The sequence below is a fragment of the Myotis lucifugus genome, unplaced genomic scaffold (assembly GCF_000147115.1).
Source record: "Myotis lucifugus unplaced genomic scaffold, Myoluc2.0 scaffold_141, whole genome shotgun sequence".
Lineage (NCBI taxonomy): Eukaryota > Metazoa > Chordata > Mammalia > Chiroptera > Vespertilionidae > Myotis > Myotis lucifugus.
Genome location: NW_005871189.1, coordinates 809,511 through 833,357, shown reverse-complemented (window position 1 = coordinate 833,357; position 23,847 = coordinate 809,511). Strand labels below are relative to the sequence as shown.

Sequence of the window (23,847 nt, the reverse complement as noted above, 5' to 3'; positions counted from 1 at the left end):
GGACCCTCTTTATTTCCTGAGTTAGTCGCCACGTCTGAACAGCAGCCAAAGCCCCGACAACACTAGTAAGAACATTTGATTCCCTTCAGTAAAACTGGAGACGGCCTTGATAAATGATCACTGTTCACCCTGGCTCTCTGTCTTCCCGAGGGACAGTCCCTCATCCTTTCCACACTTCTCATCACAGCAGCAGAGAGTCTGGGTGAGGAAGCTGTTTACTCGGTCTGGCTGCCTTTAGTAATTTTTTTCATTGACATGAATAATTTTGTTTCTTAAAAGCAAAACAAAAAACAAAACACATCAAAGGGTAAAAAAAATTAAGCTTAAACAGAGAGTAGCTGGGCTCTCCTAAACCTGTAAGAATATTCAAGATCAGTTCTCAGAAAAGGTGGAGAAGAAAGAAGACCTGAAGTCCTGAAGAGATGAAAGAAGAGGAAGAAACTCAGGGAAATGTCTCAGAAGGAGGTGGTGCAAACCTTAGAAACCATCAAAGTGAAGTGAGGTGGAGAGCTGGGTTGCCACAGCTCTAAAGCTTCACAAGATTTTACCGTGGACAGTAATAATGGAGAGAAGTGGGTGAGAAGGTAGGAAGAGAATACCAAAGAATACAAGAAACTGCTCTCAAATGAAAATAATTTAACTCTTGAGCACAGATGCAGGCACACAAGTGTGTATGCACATGCAAGTGTGGGCACACACCCCTTAACTCCTGAACTTCCCATTTTCCTGGAATGTACTGGAACAGTAGGCTGCTTCCCTATCTTGTCAGAACTGTATGCCATACCAAATTTGAGGTTCTAGGGTTGTGGCTAAAAGTGAAAGAGAACTTACAGTGTATAACATCATCACCACAGCACCAAAAACATTTCTGCTCATACCACCAATTCTTTAATGTCCTTTGAGGACAGCTTATTCTAAAATAAGCAAACAAAAAACTATAGGATTTAGATGAGTATATTAAACTCAAAGTGTATATACTGCTACTGCCTACTGGAGCCTTTATAAGTTCCAAACCATAAGCAGGAGCAAGGCATGGGGGAAGCAGACCACAGACTCCTTGAAGCCTGCTAGAAGGGAGAGAGCTAGTTCTCAGGTTTGCTTTGCAAATAATTAGATGCCCACACTTTCTTCTCTCATCTGATCCTCCTAACACTATGAGGTAAAGAGTAGGTTTATTCTTGTTTAGCTAATGAGGAAACTGAGACTTCAAAGAGGAATGAGACTTTCTCAAGGTCAAAAGGCTATTAAGTAGCAAACCTGCATCTTCTGGCTTCAAGTCCAATAATCAATATATGTATGCTACCTTGCTGTTTGTTCATCAGTGTAATTAAAACAAACTTATCCTTCCCCACTTTTTTTGGTTTGGTTTTATTCATTCAATTAACATTTATGAAGTGCTAGTTGCTGGAGAAAGAAGGTCAAAAAGAATGGGTGCTATCTTAAAGCAGGTTTCCAATAATGTTCAAAATAATACTAACGAGAAAAGACAATAATATGCTATGATTCTAACAGGACAGGAGCAATAGGGCTTACACTCATAGTAGCAATAGAAGTCTGGAGTCATTAGAGATAGTAGCAATAGCATGTGTTTGAATTTCAGATACAGCTGCTCAACAATGCAGGTATCTTTTTTTTTTTTTTAGCATAACCTGCCTTCAAAGAAAGTTAAAGTCTTCAGGCAGACAAGTGGGAGAGGATGCAAAGGGAACATTATATGTAAGGCAAAAGATCTGAGACAGGGTGGTGTGTTCAAGGAACTATCAATGGTTCAGTTTTGCTCGAGAATAAAGTATGAGATGAGTCTGGAGAGATGGTGGGGTGAGGGGGTGCCAGCTCCATAAGGGCCTTGCACAGCATAGAAAGGTCTTCAGCTGTGAGCCGCCAGACTAGGGGGAGCCACGGAAGAATCCTCACAAGGGAGTGACATGATCAGATGTTCATGTTAAAGGGACATTCAGCAGCAATATGGACCTAGCCAACAGTTTGGCAGAGAAGGAAGAATTGAGGCAGGGAGACCAGCAAGAAGGCTGTGTTGTAGTCATGGCAACAGATGAAGAGGACTGAATTGAGGAGGTGGTGGAAGGGATGCCTCCAGGGCACATGTAAAAGTAAAATCCGCAGGATTTTGTGTTTGAATGTAGGGGTGAGGGAAGGAGAGTTACCTGAAACAATGCTAAATAATTAAAAACAACTGTGAATGTCTCAAGAACAGAGGATGTGCCATATTCATCTTTGATTCTCTCTGGTCTCATAGTGAGCCTGGTACATTTCTCAAATTTCTTTCTGACTTCCCTCTGCAGTAGCATTATGGGGTTGGGACACACCTGCTAATTACTTACTTGTGTGTTTCCTATGTAGGAATACCTGGTTGGGGGATCTAAACTTAGGGGGTGATCAAAAGGTCATGCAATTAGGAAATTTTCCAGATATTCAAAAAGATGACATGAGAAGGAAGAGTCAATCAGGCATTCAGATCGAATGGAATAGTGAAATGATGAACTTTGGGCAGATTCATTGCAAAGTGGCCACAATCATTCTATTCTTCTTTCTGCATCCACATTCCTTTAAATGTGACTTTGAAGTTCCTTCTGTCAAGGGCAGAGTCAGTTTCTCCACCCCTTCAATCTAGGCTGAGCTTGTGACTTATTTTCAGCAACAGAATGCAGCAACAGTGACTGTACATGCACACTTGTGCCTTGCACATTGCTGCTCTCTCTCAGAACTCTGCCCAGCCACCATGTGAACAAGTGTACACTGGCCTTGAAGATGGGAAACCCTGTGGAACAGAGACCAGCCATTCCAACTGAAGCCATTCTGGACCAGCCAATCAGCTGAGGTCTTTCTGGAACAGCTGTCTATAGATAGTTGAGTGAGCTCCTGGAGACCAGACCACATCTCCAACTCAGAACTTTGTGAGTGAAGTAAATAATTGTTGCTTAAAGCCACTAGACTTTTGGGGTTATTTGTAGCAAAAGCTAAGAATAGACTATCTTTGTAAAAGGGAAATGTAAGACACTCTGCCTTGGCTCCCTGTTTTGATGGAAATTGGTAATCCGGAAATTGGTTGTCACACCACTAACACCACTCACCACTGCATCCATCATCCACATGATGATAAGATTTACCCAAAAGGATGCCAGCGGATGCCAGGTCATATGCTGCAGGGGTGCCCCGGTATGGCTGCATCACTGCTGGAGGTAGGGGAAATTCACTGAGGGATGAATAAGACCTTATAGTTTTCAAGTAACCAGGGGCTGCTTGTTACTAAGCATTGCTACTTTGAGCCTTGGGACTCAAGCAAAACCTCCAAGGAAATGTGTGTGTTGTGTGTTTATTAGAAAAATAAAGCAAAAACACGTGTTCTTTTCTGTTTGTCTGGAATGTTTCATAATTTAAAATTTAAAAATTAATCTGGTAAAAAAATACATTACATTTTCTTGTGTAATAACATTATTTTAATCCTCTCCCTTACACTGTTCCCAGGGGATTCTATATTAATATTACTTTTTCTGCTCACTACTATGTTAGGAGATAAAATGTCAGCAACTCCATAGTTAATATATCCCTGTTTTATAGATCTCTATTTGTTCACTCATTCAACAAATGTATTAAGCATTTTCTACATACTAGGTATTTGGGGCAATAAGTGTACAGCAGTGAACAAAACAATGTCCCTTCTCTCAGAGCTTATACTCTAGTGGGGGAGAACAAAATACATATCAACATGTAATAATGCCAGGAGTGATGTGTACTGTAAAGTAAAATACAGCATGGCCAGGGAATAGAAATGCTTTGAGGAGGCTTTTTAGATGGGATGGTCCATGAAAGCCTTATTGATGAAAGAGCATTTGAGCAGAGCCTGAATGAAGGAACTCTGAGAGTCAGAGTGCTATTATGTAATCATTGCTTTCCTTGTCTAGGTCTTTTTTTCATTGTGACATCTTGAAGGTAGGAACCATGTCTTATTCATCTCAGTATCTTCAAGCCCAGTAAAGTGCCAAGCACTCAGTAGATCTCACTGGATGGATGTGTGGGTGGGTGGGTGGATGGATGAGTGGGTGGGTGAGTGGATGGATATGTGGATGGATGGATGCATGGGTGGGTAAAAGGATGGATGGATGGGTGCATGGATGGATGGATGGATGGATGGATGGATGGATGGATGGATGGTGGATGGATTGAACTAATAAGTTGATAGATGAATGGGTAGATGAATGGGTTGATAGATGAATGGGTTGATAAATGACTAGGTTGATAAATGAATGGATGGGTAGATGGACTGGTAGATGAATTCCTCCTCAGGGCTCTCTGAATGATGGGAACTCAATAAATGCTGACTGGACCACCAGGGAAGTTTAATACCACATTCTGCCCCACCTCTACCACCAGCCCTCCCACAGTCTCCCCTTGCTATATTTTCCTTGTGTTCCACAGCAACAATCGCCTTCTGACATTGACCTACTATTTTGTTTATTGCTTATCTGTCTCCTATCACTGGAATGTAAGCTCCACCAGGGCAGGGATCTTTGTCTGTTTTGCTCATTGTCAGAACCCAAGGACCTCATTCAATGCCTGGAACACAGCAAGAGTTCAAAACAGAATGTGTTGAATGTCTGAATGTGACCCTGTCCATCTCAGTTTTTTCGGAGCCTGACCTAACATGTGTTCTGGGTCCCTTTCCCATCTAGCTGCTTCTGTAAGATGGCTGCTATAGGATGACCCATTAGTCAGTTCTTCTATCCAGAGATTATAGGTTCACCAAAGAGAAGTTAAGACAGGCCTCATGAGTAATTTATATTGAAAAACATATAGTATTTTTGGCAATCTAAAATTTGAGCAAGCTAAATATACTGAGAAAATATAATCAGAAATAGAATACCTAAAAAATACAGCATACTTCTGGTTTATAAATAAAAGCTAAATTGTTTATTATCTATGAACCAATAACATGAATTAATTATAATATAAAATAAATAAGAAGAGTCTGATGGAAAAATTATAAAATTTATTCAAACTATTATTTGTAGATCTCTTTCCTTTGCCCATGTGTCAGTCATGTGGGAATGTACCATGGTCTGTCAATCAACGGCCCCATGCCCCTGGAACCCTGTCATGAACTCCACCTGTCACTCTCTTAACAGGATTGACAGGTTCCTTGGTTCTCATCACTTATGCTCCGATGGCTTTGTAACCTAGTTAAGGTTTCATTATCATAACTAGGCTAAATCTCTTCTTTTTCAGACAAAATCAGCCTTCCACCCAGAGTAAAAGACACATTACCTGAAATTTCCCCCTTTTCTTCACCAGTCCATTTCAAACTCTCCTATTCTGATTTCTTTGTAACCTAGTGAAGGTTTCATTAGCTTAACAAGGCTGGAGATATTCTTGCTTGCTAAAATCTGCTTTTAACTTGAAATTATCCACACTGTTTCTGAAATGGCTGCAGTTTTCTCACAGTCTAAATTAGATTAAGTAATTTTGGGCTGCTTTCTCCCTAAATTACAATTTGCCAAGGGATGGTCTCTCTCTTCCAGAAACCAGTCTTTCTTCTAACACGCGACTTCTCGGTCAGGTTGTGATTCCTTCACAGCCTCGCCCAGCACCCTCTAAACTAGAGTCTAAAGAACCACAGGTACACTGTCCAGTGAGGTAGGTGTTAAGTGCAATAGATTACCTCGCTTCTTCAGGTGTGATTTTAGAAAGCCTTGACAGTCTGGGTTTTATCACAGAAGGAGCTTTGGCTCATTGATTGTGTGATCTTATTCATATAATAAAACAAAATAAATGAAAAATTTAGAAACAAATAAACAACAACAACAAAAAACACACCCACTATGGCAAAAGCCAAGACTTTAGCTAAGATAAGAAAAAAAAAAGAAGAGAAAGAAAGGAAAAAGAAAAGAAGAGAAAAGAAAAACACCTGGCTAATAAAAATCTCAGGAGGAAGCAACAGAATATGTAGCTTGTTGCTAAATGTGGCAAGATCTTGTAAAATTCTTTTCTCCTCCAACAAAGTGTGAATGTTGTTTTTAAAAGTTCTGTGGTAATTAGATGCGGACCTTTGGAAATTAAATTTTGAAAGGTTTCGTGACAGAGGCTGTTTGTGAAATCATCTTTCCTAGGCAACTACTGCGACAAAGCAAGATCATTGGGGTAGTTTGTCCCAGGGTTGCATTCTTTATATCCAGGATTCACTGTTAGCAGGGGTGGTGCAGCAAGGGAGCGGGCAGTCAGGAAGGGATGAGAAGAGGTGGGCAGAAATGGGGCAGAGGGAGAAGGTAAAGGAGAGACTAAGATGTGGGGAGTAAGAGAGACAGGACACGCTGACCTGGTACATGCACCCAGACTCCATGCAAAGCGCAGAGAGCTGTGAACCTGGTGAGGACCACGAACCAGCTGGCCCCTGAGGTATCCCGTTACCATGGCTCTCACACAGGGGCCTCTTGCCGCATGGAGCGTGATGCTGGTCCTGAATAAGTATTTTTGCACAAGTGGTTCCTCAACACAAACCAAGTGTGTCATCTGCTGTTTCACTAACAAACAGTGGTGTCTTCCCACGAGGAAGGAAAATCAGACTCTACTGGGTCCCCTGAGACCTGCCTGCTGATCTCCACCATGACAGCCGAAGGGATTGCCAAGGGAGTTCCCACCTTACCCCCTACTTTAGAATCTGCGCAGTCTCATGACTCTCCTCCATACTATGTTTATTAATTTTAACGTTTTTAAAATTATTTGCCGTTTTTAAATTTTTTTGTTGATTGTACAGAGAGGACGGGAGAGAGAGAAAAATGTCAATTTGTTGCTTCATTTATTTATGCATTCTTTGGTTAATTCTTACATGTGTCCTGACCGAGGATCGAACCCACGACCTTGGCCTATCGGGACAATGTTCTAACCAATGGAGCTACCTGGCTAGGGCCATACTATGTTTAAATTGCATGGAAAAACTAAGTATAACCTGATCTACCCAAGAACTGTTGAAAAGGATGCCAAATTATACCTAGGTCTTAATTTTTTAATATTTCTCTACCTGGTTTTCTACAGCATGATTTACTGTTTTCCACATCATCTATTTTGGTGTTGAGTTACTTTTCACTAAAATAAATAAATGAATAAAAATGTCATAGGTAGGAGCTGGACCACATGCCACAAAACAAAGTGAGTTTCTTATCTGCCACCCCCTGGTGGCAGGAGACCCAAATTGCAGGTCTTACTTGGTTAACTCTCTTAAAGTTAAAAGTGCCCATCTAAGGTTAAAAATGGTGGTTAATATAAAACAATCAATAAGAATATTTTAGCCCTAACTGGTTTGGCTCAGAGGATAGCGCATCGGCCTGCGGACTCAAGGGTCCTAGGTTCGATTCTGGTCAAGGGCATGTACCTTGGTTGTAGGCACATCCCCAGTAGGGAGTGTGCAGGAGGCAGCTGATTGATGTTTCTCTCTCATCGATGTTTCTAACTCTCTATCCCTGTCCTTTCTCTCTGTAAAAAAATCAATAATAAAAATATATTAAAAAATAAGCATATTTTAAGTAATAATTTATAGTTTGATTTAGTAATTAATTAAACTGAACCTCTTCAACAGTTGTCTTTTCTTTGCAAGATGAGTATTAAGTTCCTGGCCACATTAGGTCTCCTTCTGCATTTTCTATGAAACACTAACCATACAACAAACCACATCTAGTGAGGAAATGACAAAATCACCCAATACTTGAATATAAAAAGGATAAATGACCCTAAGGCACACACCACAGCTTATGCTGAGATAACTGTCATTCACTGAGGCAGTGTCATCTTCACTACATCTTGGCAAGAAAAGAGACCAACAACTATGATACTGAGGATAGAAAACAAAACTACGGTGAAAGGTGACATCCTACCTCTCCAGAATCTCTCCAAAGAGATTGATAGTCTTTACTATCAATCCCAAATCGTTGATATTTTAGTTTAAAGATTCTATTACAGAATTATCAACTTGCTCTCTAAATATACTTGTAAATGTGGAAATTCTGATAAATAACCTATAGTAATCCAGGTACTATTGATAATGAATTTGTGGCAGCTTGACCAAATAGGTTGAAATGTAGCTGCCTTCTATCTATAAATGGAAAAGGGTGGGGAGAGGGGATCCAAAGCAAAGTACTAAGAGAAAGGAGAGTGCAGCTGTAACCTTTTACTTCCGGACATAATTTCTTTCTAAACTATTTTTCATAACACATTTGTATGCAATGTGCTAATTATGACTAGCTTTAATCTCTTCATAAAAGCAGAGCCCATTTCTTTACTAGATTTTGTTAGCCATTAGTTCAAGCTCATTAATCAATGCCTGAGTCATACTCAGAGATGTGGTAGGGCCCTCGTCTACCTTTGTAACTTTACAGCCAAGACCACTGGAGACTTTTGCTGACTCAGAGCCAGCTACTGTTCAAAGCCAGGTCTTCTGATTCCCAAAGTTCTGAAATCTCTACCTCCTCCGGTGGTTTTCAAATCAATCTGAGACTCTAGGGGCTGAGAGGGTGGGATGCTGGGCATTCCAGGTCCATCTTTATCAGTTTTATACACTGGCCTTCTTTCTAAGAGCTGTTTGACTTTTTTAAAATATATTTTTATTGATTTCAGAGAGGGAGAGGAAGAGAGAGAGATAGAAACATCAATGATGAGAGAGAATCATTGATTGGCTGCCTCCTGCACGACCCCTACTGGGGATAGAGCCCGCAACCCGGGCATGTGCCCTTGACTGGAATTGAACCTGGGACCCTCAGTCCACAGGCAGACGCTCTATCCACTGAGCCAAACCAGCTAGGGCAAGAGTTGCTTGACTTTTTTAAAAAAGCAATCCATGGCTTAAAAAAAGTTTTCTAATCACATTAAAAATTTGTCAAAGTAATGAAAAAATTTCTAAAATATGCTGGGACTTACCGTGATTCCCCATTATAGAGGGGAATTCATTATAAGTTTAATCCCTTAAAACACCATCTGAAGTTCAGTGACTGAAGGGCCATGGGACCAGGGGCTCAGAGACCAGGACTTGTACCTCCAACTCTGTGATGACAGGTGAGTCACTTAACCCTCAGTGGCCTGGTCTGTGAAATGGAATTCATAAAACTTCACAGCACACAATATTATATGAGATAACCCATGTTCAGTGCTGCTGCTGATATGGTCATTATTAGGTGATGCCAACTACATATTAACACCAGAGGACAGAACTTTAGGTCAGCACACAGTGAGGAGCCAGTATGCTCTGTATTTTCACATTTATATTTGAACTATATTGTCCTCTGCAGTATGAATATGTAGTTGTACTTTGCTTCCAAGGAGGTTTGGGAATCACAGGCCAAGATCATGGACTCTCTGTGTGTGACGGGAGCCCAGCAGCTTGGGCAGCCAGCCCCGCAGTTGTCTCTAAGGAACAAGCAGGAGCGCCAAGGCTGAAGGAAGGTTTCCCACCACAGCTGCGCCTGCATCAAGCCGGATTCTGAGCTGGGCAGCTGCGGGAAGGTCAGCAGCCTGGGCACCCATCTGGCCTTAGATTCTGTGGTTGCAAATGAGTCCAACAACAGGCCAGAGCCAGATTTGGGGAGTGCCAACCAAGCCTCTCTGAGGAGCCATCTGGCTTTGGAAACTCACAGTCAGAATCCAAGGACCAGTCTGAGATCACAGAGATGTCTCGTTTCATTTGGTCAGTTCCGATGGATGCATATTTATCGTGTGTGGTCTTGTCTGATGCAATGCAAGGGGTCAGTGGGACTGGAATGAATCAGACTCCCTAAGGGGGTGACAGGGCCCAGTGATGTGAGTAAAGTGCAGGCAGTGGTTCTCAAAGTGTGGCCCCTGGGCCAGCAGCATCAGCATCCCCTGGGAACTCTTTAGAGACACACATTGTGTGGGCCCAGCAATCCATGGCTATTGTTGTTTTTAAATTAATTAATTATTTTTAGGTTTATTGGGGCGACATTGGTTAATAAGATGATATAGATTTCAAGTGCACATGTCTATGATACATGATCTGTATATTGCATTGTGTGCCCACCACCCAAGTGAAATCATCTTCTGTCACCATAGATTTGACCCTTTTCCCTTTGCTACCCTTCCACCCGCTTCCCTCAGGTAACCACCATACTGTTGTCTGTGCTTATGAGGTTTGTTTTGTTTGTTCACTTGTTGCTTTTAGTTTTATATCCCACATATGAGTGAAATCATATGGTTCTTGACTTTTTCTGTCTGACTTATTCCACTTAGCATGATATTCCCAAGGTCCATCCATGTTTTAATAAGCCTTCTAGGTCAGTGGTCGGCAAACCGCAGCTCGCGAGCCACATGTGGCTCTTTGGCCCCTTGAGTGTGGCTCTTCCACAAAATACCACGTGCGGGCGCGCACATACAGTGCGACTGAAACTTCGTGGCCCATGCGCAGAAGTCGGTTTTCAGAAAGGAGATAGACAAAACAAGTATACAAGATGAGTGTGGATGGGAGAGTTGGAAGGGGTCGACCTCAGCGAACGTACCTCAATCAGACTGAGGACGTTTTTAGCAAAGGCCAGCTTAGGAGTACCCTAATTAAGTTAATAACAATGTACCTACCTATATAGTTTAAGTTTAAAAAATTTGGCTCTCAAAAGAAATTTCAATCGTTGTACTGTTGATATTTGGCTCTGTTGACTAATGAGTTTGCCAACCACTGTTCTAGGTGATTCTGGTGCAGCCAAAGTTTGAGAACCAGTGGTATAGGTGTGTTGGAGGGGAGCAGCTAGCTGTGAGCAATGACAGACAAAATGACAACAGGAAGTTGCCATTCCATTGGGAGAGAGAGGGTATATAACAAAACCCCACGGCACGAAGAACCTACCAAGGTGGGCAGAAGAATCAATCAAACTGAGAGAAACTGGAGACTGTGCAACATGAGATCCAGCAAAGAGTTCCCACACCTCGCTGACTGCGGAAACTCAAATAGGGAAGAAAAAAAAAAAAACAAAAACAGGAAAGATTGGGTCATCCAGATGTGAGAAGAGTTTTGCTTAAAGTGGATACTGATATGTTCTGCTCCCTGTCCAAAAGAGGAAAATTGGCTTAAGCTTACTCAAACGAGATTCCTTACCAACCAAGGGGCTAAGCCACCAGCTAAATGAGCACCATCCAGGAGGTTGTCAAAGAGACCTGGGCTGGAAGCGAAGCTTTATCTTAAGGATGACATGAGCAACTGGAAAATAAACAGATTCATTGGGTCCTTCCAAGAGATTCTCATTCAGAAGGTCTGAAATATGAATTATTTTGAATAAACATTTTTAATAAAGGACGCCACCCATTTTGCCTTAGGTGGTCCTCCGATGACAGTTGGAGAAATACTGGCTTAATGATTCACTCATCCAATAGCAGGAAAGTCAAAAACAATGACACCAAAAAAACCTATTATTCCTCTTTTATTCAATTGTTGTTTTTAAGTCATGTTTTTGATGCAACTCATACATTTCTACTAGAAGACATTGGAAAAGTCAAGACTAATTTCTGAAGTGCCAAAAGGTCACTGGAACCCCAAAATGTAGGAAATTTCCCAGATCCTGGTAGAACGGGGCTGAGCAAAAGCCTTGGAAGATTTCTGGAGCTTCTCAGGATGGGAGCTTTGCAATTATATATGTGACTGAAAGAATTAATCACTAGATATGAGAGTGTCATCATGCCCGCCTCTTGGTCCCTGCATGCAGCCACTCCTTGCTGTCTACAGATGAAAACATCCTGGTCAGAAGGCAGCCAGGCCACTGGTGAGAAAGACCTTCCTCACAGTGAGCAGAATTACTGCTAGTCTCATTTCCTTCCTTAGAGACAAATGACAGATTTGCATGCTACCTCTGGGGAGGGCTCTTTTCTTTTGGAGGAGAAGAGGAGTGATGAGCAATTAAAAAGAAAAAACTAAACTGAATTATGCAGTTAAAACAAATGACAAAATAGAAGGCAAAACCGTGTCCCTTTCCCTTCTGCATATTGCCCTCCCCACACCTGTGGTCTTTCTAACCACAGCATTTAATAAGTTAATGTAGCAAAATGGGAAGAAAAGAAGGGGGGAAAAACCTACTTTATTTTGTTTTTTAATCCTTAGATGTCATCTTATTCCTTCATTTTTGTGGCCTTTTGTCTCTGCCAGTTTCCATAGCAACAACAACCAGCAAGCGGTTTGCCTCCCTCTCTCCAGCTTGTGCACTGAGAACTCCAAACGGGGTCAAACCCAGCCCTCGGTGGAGGAAGAAAGGAGAAGACTCATTTCCTTCTCGTCGATGTTGACGTGTGAATCTGTAGTGAAGGTGCGTATTTGTTTCTGAGAGTTGACCTCACCCAATACCTTTTGGCTACAAGTGATTTTTCAGAGCTTGTCTTTCTTTCCAATTTGGGGGATGGGAACAGCGAGTTTCATTTTTAGCTACATATTGCCGAACATACAGATACATAATTCAGATAATATTGAAAAACGGAGGGGCATCAAATGATCTTGCAAAAATGATAGCATATGGTATCTAATGACCCACCAATCTATTAGGTAGAGTTTCATGTCAGGGCATGATAATTGCTTTTCCTTTCTAACTTAAGTGTTTTTCTGTTGCAATGCTCCCTGCAGTTTTCTGTCTTCCTTAGATATTTTTCTGAAGTGAAGATTGTGCCACCAACAGGTGGTGGTATGGCTGCAATTAGGATCCTCTAAGAAACACACATCTTTTGATGAGTTTTAACTGACTGAAATAAGCATGATTTCACTCTCTTAAAAAAAATCCTTAAAAAACCTCCACAAAAACATACATCCTTATTTACATGTTATCGCTAATAGCTCTACTAGTATATACCAAATTATAATAAGAAGAATTACAGATGAAATTTCTAAAGTACGTGTTTAAAAGCAATAAATAATTCAGAAGAAACTGGTATCTGTATCAGTGCCCTATCACTGCTATAACAAATCACCACACATTTAGTGGCTTAAAACAACACCCATTTATTGGCTTACAGTTGTGTGGGTCTTAGGTCCAAAATGGGTTTCACTGGGCTGAAACCAAGGTTTTAGCAAGGCTGTACCCCCTCCAGGGGCTGTGGAAACAAATCTGTTTCTCTGCCTTTTCCAGCTTCTAAGAGCTGCCTGCATTCCTTGACTCGTAGCCTCTTCCTCCAACATCCAAGTTAACAGCCCAGCATCTTCAAATATCTCTGGCTCTGCTCCTCCTGCCTCCCTCTTATAAGAACCCTTGTTTCTTCTTAAGGTAAAGAAAACTCTTTGTAAATGTCCTAGAGAAATATAGTAGCTTTCTGTTCACACTTTGCAAGTAAAAAGGGTGGATCGTTCCACTACTGACATATTAAAAAAAAAAAGAACCCTTGTGTTTCTATTGGGCCCACTGGGATAATCTTCCCTCTGAAGGCCCTTAATTTAATTACACCTGTAAAGTCCCTTTGGCCATGGAAAGTAACAGACAAGTTCCAGAGATTAAGACATGGACAACTTCGGGGGCCATTAGTCTATCTACCCCAGTACTGCTTTTATGAATCAAGCCTAATAACCATCCCATTTTATTTTGATCCTGGTCTTCCTCAACCTTTTGCAACTTGCCTTGAATCCTACTGTGCAATCAAATGTCCACCTCATGGACCTCAAGCCAGGTTGGCAGTTTCTACGAGTCTGAGGCCCACCACTCAGGGACAGTCTGAGTACACCAGGTTCTGCCTGTTCCTGTCTTTCCGCCTACATTCCTTCCACGCAGCCCATTGTTTTCCACCCCTACCCCCCATACCTGCAGCATCCAGGATTACATTCTGCCACAAAGGGCAAGATGTGGTGAGTTGGGGAGAATTTGCTTTAATGTTCAAATTTTCTTTCTTGGAGCACATGAATGCCCCTGCTTTTCTACTCAACTTTGTATGTGCACCTTCAACTTTATGAACTCATTTTTTTTAAATCTCCTTTTCACTAGATTTGCTGCTGAGTACAGTCTTGGTTTCTGACCTCCTACTTGGCCTGCCTTCAGAACTCTGTCCTTCCTGCAGCCGGCTGCTTGAGCCATGACTAACCCCTGCCCCTCCCCCTGCTGGCTCTGGATGCCCCATTGCTGCACCCTGTCCTGCAGCACACTGCCTAGCCTCCCAACCCAGCCACTAAGTTCAACCAGAGACAGCTGCCTTTTCCATCCCAGCTGTGCGAGGCTGCCACTGCTGAAATGATCATCCCAGGCTTTGGAGCCCTTCCCTTAGAAGGTCTTCTCTTCACCTCCTTCAATTGTTGCCCAATGTCAAATAGAGGGCGGCGCAGTAGGGTTCCAGTGTTTTCATTATTAACGATCTTAATGAGAGGTTTCTGGCCAGAATGAGAGTGCCCTCCAACCTGAGCCCCAAAGATTACTTTTATGTTTCTTTGGTTTCCAGGGAAGAAAATAAAGTTGGGAGTGAATAAAAGGAAAGGTTAAGAGAAAGCTCAATTATATAATTGACTCATTTACAGCATTTATCTACTGATTATAATCACTTTTAAGCAAAATAAGGTTATTAGTGAAGTTTTAACTGCATCATGACCAAAACCACTTCCCTCCCCCTTTATTACTCTAATTTCTATGACAGAATTTGAAAACAACATTGCTTTTAAACACACTAAACCATCTTGTGGTGTCTGCTGCAGGTCTCTTGAATATTTTCTACATCTGGTGTTTGCAATGGACTTAAAGTCTTTAATGAAGCCACCATTGCCTCCTCATTATCACAATGACAAAGTCCACACTGACCTATGTAGAAACACATATACCCACAGATGCACAGATACAAAAGTGCACACGTAAATAACCTGAAAGATGTAGCCAAAAGTATAGACAGAATTAAGGTTCCATCAGCACTTACTAACTCCATGACCATGGGCAAATTACTGAATAGCTCTGAGACTTAGATTTGTCATGTACTAGTATCATCAGGGTAATCATATTGAAAATGAGGCGGCTGATATTTAAATGCATCCTAGAGTTTTTATTAAAATTAAGTGAGTAGATAAAGGCAAAGCACATACAACAGTGCTTGGCAAGTAAGTCCAATAAGAAAGAGTTCCCTGTTGCTGATTTTAGTGATGGTGAAGGTGGAAGTGGTGGTAATGGTGGTGGCAGAGGCAATGGTAGTAAGAATTTTAGAATATGTAGTTCATTGAGCAACAGTGCCCAAGACCACATAGTGAACAGTGGTGGACCCAGGTTTCTGTCATTCAACACATTCTTCTCCTGGCCAGTCTCCCTGAAACTCAGCAGTTCCCAATACCTCATCCTTCAGTGAACCCAGCAGGATGGGATTCAGATTCCCCGTTTTTAATAGATGAGGAAACTGAGGAATACAGCCAGGAGGCTGGGGACCGAGGAGTAGAATATAGGTTGTGAGTGGTAGTGGGTGGTGGTGGTGGTGGTAATGGTGGTGTTGATGGTGGTGATAGTTGTGGTGATGATGAGGGTGATGGTGGTAGTGCTGGTGGTGGTAATGGTAGTGGTAGTGGTGGTGATAGTAATGGTGATGATGATGGTGATGGTGATAATGATGATGGTGGTGGTGATGGTGATGCTAGTGATATTGAGGTGATGGTGGTACCAGGGTACAGACAGCAGCTGAGGTGGCTGAAAAGACAGTGAGGATGAGGCGCGTAACTGTAGTAACATAGGCCCCAGTGAGGACTACATGCTTCCAGTTGGCTAGGTAACAGCCACTCTCCAAGTCCGCCTGTAGCAAGTGATGATTACTACTCTTTTTCAGTTGAGAAGACCATCAAACATTTTAATTGTCAGTGGTGAGATGGTGTTTCATCTTGTGAAATGATCTAAAGCTGCAAAGCACAAAGCCTTCTCTAAACAGCAGAGCAATGGCTCCCTGCAGAGAATAAAACCTCAAGCACAGAGTGGGGGCTCACTTTTCCCAGAGATACTGGGAGGAAAGCTAGCAAGTTTCCCCAGATTTAAGAAGAAAGAACAGGCCTCAGAAGCATCTAGGTTCACACATGCACACACGCACCACCTTTTCAATCCTTTCTCTAACAGATGACTCAGACGGCTCCCCTGTGATACCAAACCGACCTGACAGAACCACCGTGTGTCTCTGCTCTGGACACATCTGTAATGCAGACCAGTTCCCATCATGCTGTGCTAATGGGAGAGAGATGAGACAATGAGAAGTCTAAAGGGGGTGGAATAGCAATCCCAAGCCATACACTGTAGTACAACTGTGTTCATGGGCTTCTCTCACTTGACAGAAGTTACAAATGAGCAGCAAAACATCTATCTGTGGGTTTCTCTCTCCTGTTCTCCCATAACCACTGAAGGTGCAAATGAACCACAAATCTGCAGAATGCCAGGCAGCGGGAAAAAAGAGAGTTATGGCAGCCCACGAATCTGCCTCACTTGTGCCAGGCCCCCACAAATATGCCATATCACTGGTGAGAAGAATGCAGAAGAGAGGGAAGGTGGGGGAGGCTAGGAACTGCCACAGGCACAGGGGACCGGCGGCTGGAACTAGAGAGAGAAGGATCAGAAGCATCATTTTACCTGTGGACCTGCTTTTGACTTTTCGTCTTGACCACCTGTCCCTTAGTTCCCAGTTGCTCCTTCTGCCTTACAGCCCAGCTGGCAGGAGTTTCCAAATGACAGGAGACACCTGGATTTCAGGTGCATTGCTCAGCATATGAGATCAACAGGATTTTCTGAAAGCTCCAAGCACAGCCCTTTTCCCAGCCACCCTCTGCTCTAGCTCTAGGAACCTTCACAGGATAACTAAATCAAGACAAAGAAGGAAGAAGCCATTCATTTATTCATACATTCATTCATTCAACAAGTATTTATTGAGCACCTACTATGTGCCAGTAAATGTTCCCAAGAACTAGAAATACTGCCATGAACAAGACAGAGAGAAAGAGAGAGAACACAGACCTAGCCGGTTTTACTCAGCGATTATAGAGCATTGACCTGTGGACTAAAGGATCTCAGGTTCAATTCCAGTCAAAGGCATGTACCTCGGTTGCAGGCTCAATCCCCGGCCCTGGTGGGGGTGCATGCGGGAGGCAACCAATCGATGTGTCTCTCTCACATCGATGTTTCTCTCTCTCTGTCTCTCCTCCTCCCTTCTACTCTCTCTGAAAATCAATGGAAAAAATATACTCGGGTGAGGATTAACAACAAAAAAGAAGAGAGAGGCATTCAATGAGGACATTTTAGCTAGAGGCCAGGCATTTGGGCAGTCCTCTCAGCTGTCACCCTTGGTCTCGCCTTAGGGTGCCTGTCCAGTTGTGCAAAACCAAAACCACGAGGAAAGATCTCCTGGTCACGCCTGTCCCCACCTCCCATCTCTGTTCTCAAGTGGCCTAGGCCACTTTCAGCATCCTCAGGGCAGAGCCAGACACTGAGGGAGGAGAGAGGACAGATATGGACCTTGGCAGATGGGGGTTAGAGAAGATAAGAACCCCCGTGCCCTCTCAGGAATCCCTGGAGGACAGGGCAGAGCTGAGGGTCCAGCATTGGCCCCTCCTTCCACCTCCCAACAGCACCACCTGCCGCTCCAGCTGGATCGGACTCTGGGCCTCCTGACATTGATTTCCTCTCCCTTCTCCTGGCTGCCCCTCCTGAGCAGTGGTGCTGATATGACTCCTATCAGAATTGCCGAGGCTGCACTAACCAAGCAGCTCATGTCATTGTCTGCTATTGATTCAGCGGCCCTGGGACAAACTGCCGCTCCTCGCTCCTCAGTTCCTCACCAGAGGCAGAGAAAAAGCTGAAACAAAAGAGCCTCCAGACTGTTTGCGTTCCCACCCTCCCAGGACCTGCCCTGGATTGAGAACCATTTTCCAAATCTTTACCAGCTGCCTGGCAGCTTGCCACAGATCAATAAGTCTTCTTCAGAGTTCCAACTTGCAAAAATATTTACTGTACATAATTTAATAGAACCCTCTCCTGATAAGGAGCTGGCACTTTTAATTACCGGGATCAAGTGCTCTCCTTCTATAGGACACAGCACACACGTGGCTCGGAATGCCAACTAAATGCATTTCCCAGGGCTCTTCACCACTGATTTGCAAAGAGAAGGGTCTGTGGGATGGTGACCTCTATGGGGGGCAGCTGGTGGCAAAGGTAGCCACAGACATAACTACTAGGGATTTTTTTCCTAGTGGGAATTTCAAAATTCCCCTTTCTTCCCATTGCTTTCTTCTCTACTTCTTTCAATAGCTCTTCACAAGCTTAAGTAGAAAAATATTTCTCCCATTTCCAAGGAGCTGGTTGTGCATCTTCTTTAGGACTAAGTCCCAGAGGGCACACAGCTGCCAGTGTGTTATAATCCAAAACTGACCACAGCAACAACTACAATGATAATGATAGCTAGCAGGGGGCCCTGGGAGGAGTCCACCCTCCATCCAGCACAGTGGATGGACCCAGCCTCTGTCCAGCTCTGGCCCAACACAGTCATGAGCCCCATCGGCAATGTGGGCATATCTCTCAAATGCTAATTAACTTCCTTTGGCATCTCAGACAAAAGCAATGCCCTGGCAACCATATTTTGCATAGCACCTAAAATTTGTGGGTGTCTGATAAATATTCAGCTCCTAACAACTTGCTAATGATTATGTGGGTGCATTTGGTTTCCTAGGCGGAAAATCCAAATAAGGTGTTGCTGAGCATGATGAGAATGATGAACTCAGAGGAGCTGTGCCTGGCTGTGATAAGGGACTGATGCTGGGAGGCTCAGAGGGTGGAAAATGAAAACTTCATATCTACACAATCATAAGTGGTCCCAAACTGGCTAAGGCCACCAACTAATATACAACTGGGCCATATGAATGTTCATGTCCAAGAGCATTTTCTGCACCACAGAATTTTAGAGCTGAGCATCCACGTGAGAAGCCACTGGAACCTGGAGAGAAAGTAAGTGTCAATTCTGGGCCATCCCACAGGACTGCTGACTCTCTAGGAACAGTGGAGGGGCAAGGTAGAGAGGACATGGTGGTAAAGAAATGTGGTAATGTCATTAAAATGCTTGATTCGAAATGGATGGGGACACTTATTCAGCTGAGTGCTCTTTAGTGCTTCCCAAGGAGACCCCTGCAACCTACTCAAACAGGGGGTGGGGCGGGGAGAGGAATGAGCAATAAAGCACCAAAATATATCAGTCCCCAAAATAATGAATGAAGCACTGGGGCTGATTAGAATGGAATTTAATTCACAACTCACTACAAGGTGAGGAAGCATTAGAGAATCCCAACACATTTTGCATAGACCAGGTGAGATGGGCAATGGCTACCTTTCTATGGGGAATAATGCAATTTCAGGCAGGAGACGAATTAATATGCATTTCACACCTCTGTTTCTCTGGGCACACTCAACTGTCACCCTCCTCCTCCACATACACGTATGCTGCTTTCTGTAATTTGAAAAGAATGTCGAGAAAAATTGCCTGAAAACCTTCATGGACATTCACATGACAGGCATGTGAGTCTTTAAATTGAGGATACCTCCCTGAGAAGAGTTGGAGGGGGGAAGGAGGAAGGGAGCTCATGTGCAGAGATGGAAGAGAAGAAATTCACAGGGAAGGAAGGGTAACAGTTACCAAAGGTCATGGTAGTCACACGGACCACTGGTCTGAGTGAACAGAACATGTTAATGGAATGTGTTGATATGTGCTCGTATCAGTGTATGTGTGAACCACATGATGGTAACAGGAGCTGGATGAGGGTGGTGGGCCTACAGGGAACTTTATTTCTTTTTGTTTATGGGTATAATCTAATTTTTGACAATGTAATGTAGTATTTGGGTACTTTAAAGAATGGGAGTTTTAAAACATTTGGGATGTGAATCTAGATAAAGGAAACCATATATATATATATGGCATAATATGCTACATAGGCCAGATGTCCTTCCGGATGACCTTTGGGACAAAGCTGGGGCTGCGAGGGAAGCCCAGGTCCCAGGTGCCAGAGAGAAGCCGGTGCCGGCAGCCAAGGGAAGGAAGGCCTATATTTGCATGAATTCCGTGCATCGGGCCTCTAATATATATATAAAATTGATTATATTGATTTCAGAGAGGAAGGGAGAGGGAGAGAGACAGAAACATCAATGATAACAGAGAATCACCAATTGTCTGCCTCCTACATGCCCACCCCCCTCCACTGGGAATCAAGCCCACAATCTGGGCATGTGCCCTGACTGGGAATCGAATGGTGACCTTCCGGTTCATAGGTCAACACTCAACCACTGAGCCATGCCGGTTGGGCCTGAATTATATTTTAATGAACAAAATTGTGTATAAAAAATTGAGAGTCTTGGATCTTAGGCAGTAATACAAGATTATCAGAACCATGAGTCTGGAGTCTGGTTAGACTGACTTAGAACAGCAGATGTGACAGCTGGACTGTGCAAATGGAGAGTCACAGCCAGGAGGTCATCCTCTTGCTCCAGGGGGCAAATATGTACCCTGAGAACACAGGGAAAACCCATTCAGAAGACATAACCTCCTCAAGGAATGCTCCAAAGGGAGCAATAGAAGTCCTAAACAAGACCAGTAAAATGGGCAGGCACCCAGAGAGTTACAAAGAGACCACCAAGAAAATACCAAGGTCTGCCACTGGCCACTGAGGCCATGCTCCAATGGCCCAAACCACTCCCCCTTTTGTAAAGGTGAGCAAACAGACACTCAATATCCTCTCCCCCTACAGTATCAGCCACTGAAACTGTTTTCATCAAAGTTACCAGTGACTTCCTTGACCTTGCTTCCATGTCCAACTCACTGTCTGCATGTCTTCCCTTCCCTTTGTAGCAAAACTCTTCAAGAGATATCGGTAGTCATTGCATCTAACTTCTCATCTCCCATTCTCTCCTGAGATAATTCTATTTTTGCTCCCTCCAATTCCCCCAAACTGTTCTTATCAAGCTCACCATTGCACTCCATCTTGCTAAATCCAATGGAAACTCATCATTTCTCTTTCTACTTGATCTGTCAACAGCATTTGTCATATTCATCATTTCCTCCTGCCTTTGAATAATTCACAGGATTTCCAAGCACCAGACACAGGTTCCTACTAACTCACTGGCCACAGCATTTCCATCTGCTTTGCTGCCTCTTCCTTATAAATTTGACCTCTTAACATCGGGGTGCCCCAGAAGTCAGCCCAACTCTTTTCTAATTATATTTACTCTCTTGGTGATATCATCTATTCAATGGCTTTATATATCATCTATATGCCAGAGGCTCTCAGATTTATGTCGCCAGTCCCTACCTGACAAAACTTGAAACCCAATTGTCTACTTGTTATCTCCATTTGGATATATTAACACAACACTTCCCCCATAAATCGAACTCCTTCTTCTGCCTTCTGCCTCTCAGCTGATGGCAATTCAACCTCTTAGTTGCTTAGGCCAAAAAGTCTTGAAGCCATTTTTTACTGTTCTTTCTCTCACACATTACATCGAATCTATCAGGAATCCTGTTGTCTCAACCTTCAAAATCAAGACAGTATTTTACTTTCTTTCACAACCTCCACTGTTATTGACCTGGTCTAAGCTTACCATCTCTTGCCTATATTATTGCAATAGCTGATCCCTCTTCTACCATCCTCTTCCCACCTCCAAAATATATTTAACCCAGGAGCCAGAGTGATTCATTAAAACATAGGTCATATAATAGCATTCTTCTTCCTAAAATCCTCCAATGGCTTTCCATTGGAGAGTTTCTCTCCAATCCATCAGTTTCTTTTTTTTACAATTCACTTCCATCTTCACTTCCTTCTGTGATAGTACCACCCATATTCCCCCCACATCACTCTCCAGCCAACAGCCATGACCTTTTTAAATGAGAAATTGAATCATGGCTACTCTCCAATTAAAAGCCCTTCAATGGGCTCCTAGCAACCTCAGGATGAAGTCGAAGTTCCTCAGGCTCACTGTGGCCTTCCTGGGGAGCTCCACCCACTTCTCCTTTTCTAGTCCTGGTTCATCTACGGGCCAGGGGCATTGATGAGCTCATTTGACTACCATTATTCTGTATAACCTGTTATTAGAATACTTTCTAAAGAGTTGTCCACTTTGTGTGAATTTGATCTCCGCAACAGATGTTTAGTTCTTTGTGATCTGGGATCACATATCCTATTTTATTTTCTCTCCCTTTATCAGCTCCCTGCTAATAGCAGGTCACTTGATACTTGTTTAATTAATGGGAAAGGACAGACAGTGTAAGTTGTGTAAAGGGATGCTTGGTCAGTGTTTCTGGGTTGATTTCCTTCCCCCAACACACCTGCAGTGGCTATTATAAAATGTTCTGTAGAATGGTCAATGTGCTAGCAGATCAGTACAATTCATTTTTCAATTTCTTTGAACAAAAAACACCAAGAACAAATGACTTTACCCAAATATGTTGCGATGACAGAATAGATTTATCCCCTGGGACAAGAATAAAGACAGATCTGTTAACCTGATGAGTATGATGATTTGATACAGTGGTTCAACAGGCTGTGCGTGGTTTATAGAATCTGTAACCCAGTCATAGGAGGGGATTGGCAATAAGGATGGCACCCACAACAGGCAGGCTAGCCAAAGCCCCAGCTCTCCTACTCAAGATCCTGTCCACATATACAATGCTGCACATCTAACCCCCCGGGAGGGGGTGATAGTTTGAGGGGTGCTGTTACTTCATTCATTTTACCATGGCATGTTTTAACAAAACTCCATGCAATCTCTTGATAGATGTCCAAGGTAGTACTGGTTGGAGGCCAGAAATAGGTGCTATACCCCCAGGGTAAAGTTTTAAAGTCTTCAGTATCAATACCTCAAATGCCCAGCCCTCCTGTTCCAAGACTTGAAGGTTGACTATAGGGCATAAAGGCAATAAACCTAAAGACATCATAGATTTTGGGTACATATCTATAATAATCTACACTAATAAAAGAGAAACATGGTAATTAGCGTACGACCGCTACCATTCCCATTGGCTAATCAGCATATCCTTATGCAAATTAACTGTCAGCCAAGATGGCGGCCGGCAGCCATGCACTGAAGCGAACAGGGAGGCTTGCTTGCTCCAGTGACGGTGGACTCCAACTTTCCCCGCCTGACTTGCCGGCCTCTCAGCTGCAACTCTAAGCAACTATGGTGAAATTCAGAAGCTAAACAAAACCCCAGAAACCGGCTTTCAGTCAGCCGGGCTTCAGCCAGCCTGACCGCAACACTGTATCAATGTTTTCAGCAGCGAGGCCTCAGAGCTAAAGCTGGCCCAGAATAAAAAAAAAAAAGAAAAAGAAAACAAGGAGCGGTTGGGAGCTTTTAGTCAACTGCCAGCGGAAAAACAGCCCTCAGCCCCTCAGCCAGCCTGGCCAGGCACCCCAGTGGGGACCCCCCACCCTGATCCAGGACACCCTTCAGGGCAAACCAGCCGGCCCCCACCCGTGCACCAGGCCTCTATTCTAGTAAAAGGGTAATATGCCTCCCGGCACCGGGATCAGCGTGACAAGGGGCAGCGCCCAAACCCCCTGATCGCCCTGCGGCTCTGTGAGTGACAGGGGGCGGGGCCACAACCTCCCTATCCACCCTGCTCTGTTCGTGACAGGGGAAGGCACCCCAACCCCCTGATCAGCCCTGCTCTGTGCCTGATAGGGGGAGCTCCCCAAACCTCTGATCGCCCTGTGGCTCTGTGTGTGACAGGGGGGCGCGGCCCCAACCCCCCTCCACCCACCAACACCAGCTTCTGATTGACGGAGCGAGGAGAGTACATAGCGCCCTCATCGCCCATTCACTCAAGTTTGACGTGTCGGGGGCGAGATAAAAAAACACAATAGGACGCTGTATTATTGCGTAGTAATAGATGACATACGCCCGCAAACCATCT

General features: G+C 43.5%; 1 protein-coding gene and 1 pseudogene across 1 annotated transcript in view; one reads left to right on the top strand and one right to left on the bottom strand.

Moving 5' to 3' along the window:
* Nucleotides 1-23,847, bottom strand: part of TMEM178B (transmembrane protein 178B) — a 343,980-nt gene that overhangs the window by 108,981 nt on the left and 211,152 nt on the right. The window lies entirely within an intron of this gene.
* On the top strand, nucleotides 13,220-13,338 carry LOC111827201 (annotated as a pseudogene).